The sequence below is a fragment of the Dreissena polymorpha genome, chromosome 12, assembly GCF_020536995.1.
Source record: "Dreissena polymorpha isolate Duluth1 chromosome 12, UMN_Dpol_1.0, whole genome shotgun sequence".
Lineage (NCBI taxonomy): Eukaryota > Metazoa > Mollusca > Bivalvia > Myida > Dreissenidae > Dreissena > Dreissena polymorpha.
The window spans coordinates 40,799,196-40,806,948 of NC_068366.1; the positions used below are offsets into that span (position 1 = coordinate 40,799,196).

General features: G+C 30.9%; 1 long non-coding RNA gene across 1 annotated transcript; it reads left to right on the forward strand.

Moving 5' to 3' along the window:
• Window positions 1–18: 18 nt before the first annotated feature.
• On the forward strand, window positions 19–5,118 carry LOC127853048 (uncharacterized). The gene is made up of 2 exons (XR_008036412.1): window positions 19–3,081; window positions 3,681–5,118. It is a non-coding gene; the product is annotated as an uncharacterized LOC127853048 (long non-coding RNA).
• Window positions 5,119–7,753: the final 2,635 nt, after the last annotated feature.

Consider the following 7,753-nt stretch of genomic DNA (forward strand, 5'->3'; position numbering starts at 1 on the left):
CTGTTGGTGAAAGTCTAATAAAATGGGTCAAACTATTTTATACCGATATTAACAGCATAATTATTAACAATGGCTTCTTCTCAAACAGTTTCAACATCGAACGAGGGATAAGACAAGGATGTCAACTTTCATCCTCGCTATTTATTATTTGCATCGAGTATCTATCACATTATATCCAATCAAATAAAAATATAAAGGGAATATCGCTAGAACCTGACGAAGAAATTAAACAGTACCTATTTGCTGACGATGCAACTTACTTTTTAAATGACAGTTGTGACTCATTCAATAATCTTATAGAATCACTAACCCTTTTTGGAATGGCATCGGGTCTTAAACTAAACAAAAGTAAATGCACTGTGCTACGAGTAGGTAAATTTTAACAAAGTAATATTCAACTTAAAAAAGAAATGAAATTCAACTGAACATCAGTTGAAGCAACAACGTTAGGAATAACCTTTACAAACAATGCAAGTTCTAAAAAAACATATTGCCTAAATTACAAAAATTACAAAATTGTTTAAAATCATGGCAGCATCGTAAACTAACACTAATCGGAAAAAACACAGTGTTGAAAACGTTTGCGCTCCCTAAATTAATTTACACACTAACAGTTCTCCCAAACCCACCAAATGATATTATTGACGATATAAAATCAAAAATATTTCATTTCATATGGGACGGTAAACCTAATAAAATTAAGCGAACTCAATTTATTCAACCAGTAGAAAATGGAGGTATCAGACTAACGGACATTCCTGAATGCAATCAAATGCAGTTGGGTTACAAGATATTTAGATAATACTAATAAGAGTAAATGGAAAGTATTCTACCAGACAATTCTAAAAACATATGGTGACTCGTTACTTTTTGAATGTAATATCGACAGTAATATCTAAGATGAAATTTCAACCAAAAACATATTTCTATCGAATGTTCTATCGGCATGGTGCAAAGTTACTCATAATTTAGAAACCAAAATAAACAGTACAATCATTTTATGGGACAATAAAGATATAACTACTAACAAGAAAACGTTTTTCTATAAACATTGGTTTGAACAAAACATAAAATATGTAGATCAATTGTACGACAACATAATAAATGACTTAAACAAGTACATTAGTTGGAAGTAACAATTCACTGAAAATTCAACATTTTGTAACAATCAATTTTATAGAAACAATAAGAAAAAGTTTGCCCAACAGATCTATTTTCCTGTCCGTGCGTGGGTGGCTTTGTGTTAGGAGATCCCCGACCGTGTTTTGACCTCTGCCACACTGTTCGCAAACAAATGGCAGTCTAAAAGTAAACGAAATATGAATATAAGTTATCGACAATCATGACCATTTGAGTAACATGAACGTAGGATTATCATATTTAAGGCGCAAAACACTACCAACAATGTTTATTGACCAACTTTTGTTATTCAGACAGACTTTAAATTTTATTGACGTTAATGTCAATCTTTCGATTCTCTAGTTTAGTTTGTATACCACACATAGCATTTAAAAAAAATTGTCCCACATATAGCATCATTACATTTTCATACACACACTCCGAATCAGATGTATTTGCGCAAACATACAATGTATGTAGCTTCTCTATGAAGAATTACAATGTCCGCCCTATTTTTTAAACCATCGACAACATTGTTATCAACGTTTTTGTTGATCGAATAAAAAATATACCACACATAGCATTTCACTTCGTGTGTTTTCAAGCACGCGGTTGCACTTTTTGGAAAAATTACTTAATTAATTTAGCGCAAACTTACCAATGTTGTGTCTTTTGACAATGACCGGGCACTCGTCTTTGTTGTTTTTTTAAATGGTTTTGAAATAATGAAGAAATTATCAAAAACGTTACCTGAAGCGACGTTTTGTTTACATCCGATTGTCCCACACATAGCCGAAAAAGTCACGTGGTTCAGGCACCTTGGATAATGTAGTTTTTACCATGTATAATCATGATAGTCATGTAAAGTACATTGAGAAGCGTTTAATAAATCTCTTACAATACATTTTATGAATGGCCAATATTTTATATATAGCTTTATGTTTTATATATGCATTGTGAACATTGTAAATATTGGATGAGATTATAATAAACTATGAAAAAAAGATATGATGATGCTATAATCGGATGTAAGTTTGCAAATTTGTTAAACTTCTACTGTTTTATGTCTGTGTAATGTTATGCAAATGCTTTAAGTTCATATTAATTTACAAAACCTGTCCATGAACGTTTAGACGGCGCCTCGTATAAACTTATTTTATTTTCCTCGCATCTATCATTTGATCTAGAGGTCGTTGCTTCAAGATTAAACAAAAACCCGTTTGATTTGATTATATTTGAATATATCCAGGCATTTGTAAAAATACTTTAATGAAATTTTTTATCTGTGCGGATCTATTCATTTGTGCCCTTATATTGTTTAAGTTATGCTTAATAACAATTTGTTTTACGGTATTAATTCATTCTTTCGTGGCATAAAAAGGTTTAAAACAAGCGTATGTATGTAATTGTTGGTATGTGTAAAAATTTATTGTGAACAGTAATGTATTTGTTTGTTAAAAATGGTATTTTATATTTTGTATAGTATGCCAATACCCCCTTTACAAGAATAGCTTAAACGAAACTTGTCAACAAATGACCAACAGCCCCGGATCTTTGATATTATAACTCTTATATGATTCGATACTATGGAACATAAACATCCATCCCGGATCTTTGATATTATAACTCTTATATGATTCGACACCATGGAACATAGACATTAAATAAATAGCCATTCAGTCTGTTACCTTATGTGTAAGAAAGTATCTATTTGCAACGATTTTTGCTGATTTCACACAGTAAACAAAGTAATTAATACTTTAAGATTTTTTTTCGTACTCTGTGTATCAATTTTAGCGCTTACTTTCCATTTGAACGAGACAGTATAACACATAAACTGATATAATTAATACATTTGTTACCCTCCTCTATTTCTATTTCGGTGGCAGAGTGACCGACAAGGGTGACTGAACACTAGAGCGCGCAAATGAGTTATCTTACATTTAACTCCCGCGCAAAAGAGTTTGCAAAATTATGTAAGGGGCCACGTTTCTTGATTATAATTGTGTAAACGTGTAATGCATAAAAATTGTGACACTGATTGTGTATGCTTTTTTTATTTAGTTATTATATCATTAAATAACAATATATGTTAATGTAAAATGTGTGTTACTTATTCAAACATACAATTTCCCTCCATTATGCTTTTTCGTAAATATAAATAATTGAGTATGCATTTAATAAATGATGTTTAAAAAGAAAGCAATAATTGTCCGTTTGTTGGTTTAAATGTATTTTGATCGACTAAATTTTAGCTATGTTTCCTTTCAATAATGGCAAAACATTTTTCAAGTTATTGATCTGTTAAAAATACAACGATTTTTGCTGATTTCACACAGTAAACAAAGTAATTAATACTTTAAGATTTTTTTCGTACTCTGTGTATCAATTTTAGCGCTTACTTTCCATTTGAACGAGACAGTATAACACATAAACTGATATAATTAATACATTTGTTACCCTCCTCTATATCTATTTCGGTGGCAGAGTGACCGACAAGGGTGACTGAACACTAGAGCGCGCAAATGAGTTATCTTACATTTAACTCCCGCGCAAAAGAGTTTGCAAAATTATGTAAGGGGCCACGTTTCTTGATTATAATTGTGTAAACGTGTAATGCATAAAAATTGTGACACTGATCGTGTATGCTTTTTTTATTTAGTTATTATATCATTAAATAACAATATATGTTTATGTAAAATGTGTGTTACTTATTCAAACATACAATTTCCCTCCATTATGCTTTTTCGTAAATATTAATAATTGAGTATGCATTTAATAAATGGTGTTTAAAAAGAAAGCAATAATTGTCCGTTTGTTGGTTTAAATGTATTTTGATCGACTCAATTTTAGCTATGTTTCCTTTCAATAATGGCAAAACATTTTTCAAGTTATTGATCTGTTAAAAATACACAGATACAACTGATATGTTACTGATTTAATTTTATTCACTTCTGGAATAGTTTGACAACGGATGCTCTTTTTTATTGTAATTTTATTGTATCTTACTTATTCTTTTTTTTTTAAATATAACTTTGATTGTATTCTCGTCCAATTACACAGTCTGTAATTTAAACCGAATTGTTGCTAATTAATTGTGTCGGCTGTTTTCTCTAACATATAAACGTTACTTATAAATCAGAATACTATAAACAGATAATACTGTATATAGTTCGTATCCTTTCATAGTCTTATTAAACTAAAATATCAACTTCTCCATTGAACATTTCAAATTTTGTTTTCCCCTTGCTAGGTTTAAGTCGTTTAATTTAATTATTTAGTTTTATTGTATTGTGTGACCCATAAAACATAACAAAGACAGGTTCTTTTATAAAAAAGGCCAACTATGTTTGCTTGTATGCGTAATCACTAGGTTTTCATGTATCTTAACTCAAGAGCCTCACCTTTGTATCTAACTCTTACATGCATGTATTTGTTTTTGTTTTATGGAGTGTCGTTAAATGCATATGCATGTGCATAGTTGTATTTGTATATATATTTGTCCGTTTATACTTACATGTAACCAAGATTATTTTCTGAAATATCATAACGTTTTAATTGTTTTTGTACATGACTATTGTTGCACAAGAAACCATTGTGGTTCATTTGAACAAAAAAACTATTTGTGTTCTGTTTTTAACACGAGTCAATTCGAATAGCTAACAATTAAACACCAAAACCAAAGACTCTATGAGAAGAGAAAATCTTGTTTTTATCCACTTCTTTTTTAGAGCACCAACAACAAACATAAAATTATTTAAACCGAGAGCACCACCTTGAAACAGTCCTCAAGTATAATGAATATCAATTTATATCAGCTGAACTTGTATTCAGTGCATTATTGCATGATTGTTGTTTAAATTATGTCAAAATTCTCGCTGTACAAATATTTATATTCATTATGTAATTTCCCTGCTTATATGTACTGTGCTTCTCCATCTTTTTATGTAATGTGCTATAATTTTGTAAAATATTCACGCAATAAACTTGTAAAATTTCTCTGACATGTTAGTTATTTTTTCCGATATCGGATTAGGATCAGGAAATATAATATTGAGCCCCAAATAACTAGAGACTTTCAATAACACATTCTCGTACTCCAGTTCATGTTAAAGTTTAACTGTATTTAAAACAAAATCTGTGAATAAGTCACTTTAAAAGGCATATACAATTTTATTTGGTCGTTTTTAGTTTGTTTGTATTTGTATTTATGCCGTGTGTTTTTCAGTGATATAGTGTTAGTCGGATAACCTAAAAACACATTTCCTGGGTATTTCGGATTACAAGTATTTAGTGTACATACAAACATAATGTATTATGCCTTTAACGATCTTCGGATACCCAAGTCGACTCATCCCAATGCTTTCAATTAGTCGAGTATCATTCGACTATGACCATTAACTAACAACAACCTTTTACTTGAAACTGATATTGTTTGAAAATGTTATAAGATATAATCGCCCGATCTTATCATCACATATGTTACGTGTCATGGCTGTATATATACAATATATCATATGAGATATAAAGTTAACCATTCTACCAAGTGATAAAGTCAAGGACCGCATAGCGTAAACTAAGTTGTGTGACGGGTTTATTGATTTAATGAGTATTAATGAGTATGTTGGATATTGCGGTGAACAACGAGGGCGATAGCCCGAGGGGTTTGATCGATATACATATATACTTCGTCTGCTCAATAGTAAAACTATTTAAATATAAACTCTTTTTCCGCGAACCTTATGATAAACGCATGCGTTTTCGTGGCGACAGCAATACACAGATGCGTTGTTTTATGTATAGCAAGGAACCAATTGCCAAATAATTGAGAAATGTAAACTACAACGCTTTGTTAAACTTATAAAAGCATGAGGTGGAGTAATAAAAATAATAATATGTTGAATGGTAAATAATTAGGCATGATACCCTTGTATCTTTATAGTGCAATCGTATTCTTCACACTGCCCCGATAGTGATAATCATGGATAATGTGTGGCAACGAACATTATTCTGACATATAGTCACACTGTGTATTACTTGCTCTGTCTGCATTTAACGCCGAGACGACTCCAAGGTAGACTACTATTAGGTTACTGACATGAATTTTACCAATCTCCACGCAGAGTTGTCGTTCCAGTCAAATCTCTGTGCGTAGGTTGGAACTTAACAGCCATGACGAGTTAACGCGTGACGTCACACGCACCCCTCAAAGTTAAGACTCCGCCCACTGGTTGGCAAAAAGAGGTGGAATTCATATAAGCGCATATAGAGAAGGTTGACATAATCATCGTTTTTATTGATAATCATGAACTGTATCAAATATAATTTTACTATTTATGTCTGAATAAAACATAGCATGCGTGGAAATTCATTTTTGGAACGATTATATTGTAATTATTTGTTTTTACTAAAAACTAGCTCTTGAGTGGAACACTATCTACGAGCTCAGTATGTGGATACTACAAAAATCTCTACTTAACGCATCTTCACGTTCATTTTAGATACAAAATTTCAGAAATGGAAATTATTTTAGAATAAATTAAATTTAATGAAAGAACACAAATAAGGATGAAAACAAACAACAAATAGATCGCTTTTTGTTCGCAACACATAGTAACTGATTTTAACCTTAATATATCTGTACAAACTTACCTTGTTACACAACAAATAAATTCATAAATCTAATTGTTTTATTTAATTGTGCACACCAATTTTGACACTTTTGTTTCAGCTTTTCTAACCTGGTGTTTAATTGCACCGTTGTTCGTCACAGGCATATTATCTCGTTATGATCGGAGACTGCCCAGACAATTACACAGAAAACATTCCGGTGTCATAAACATAGGGACCTATACTTTAATTGGGTCCCTGCATAGACCACATTTGGCAGACTTTATGATACCTCCATGTCATCTCTTGGCATATTGAGCAGTCATATTGAGCAAGCCAAATATTGAAGCCAAAATACGTAACATTTGCTTCGATAACTAATTTAACATATTAAAAAAATAGATATTTGTCCGAAACGGATTAACAGGAATATGTGTATATATGTTAGCCAATTTAATCATAATAATACAGTGCTTTATAACTTTAAATTAAAAATTATGTGCAATATTACTGCTACACAATTGATGTATTTAACGCGGGTACCGGCAAATGTAAACTCGGCAATTTAAGGTAAAGATTGTACGTTCTTGCAGTGCACGTAACACAATCACAATTGATAAACAATATTTGCGTAAAATAAATTAAATAAATGTATATATTTATCATAAAATGCTAGAGTGTTACATGTTTCAGTCCTTATTACTTGTTAAGAGATTTCAATATACATGCAAAGACAGTTACATTTGCACAAGATGCAGGTTTTATTTCCATTTGTATATTAAAATTTATTAATATTGTAATTCAATGGAAACGAAACGAAAATTCATTCTATGGAAAATAATATTACCACAACATTTAACGATTGTAATGTACTCCGTTTTTTATGGCTTTGTTTTATAATTGATTAAATGCGCCTCTTATAATTAACTTTCGATCGCTGATGAACAATAACAATATCCACACCGTTTATAGTTATAATCAAATTAATATATGTTTTTTTTTAAGTTTTGAAATATCATATTTT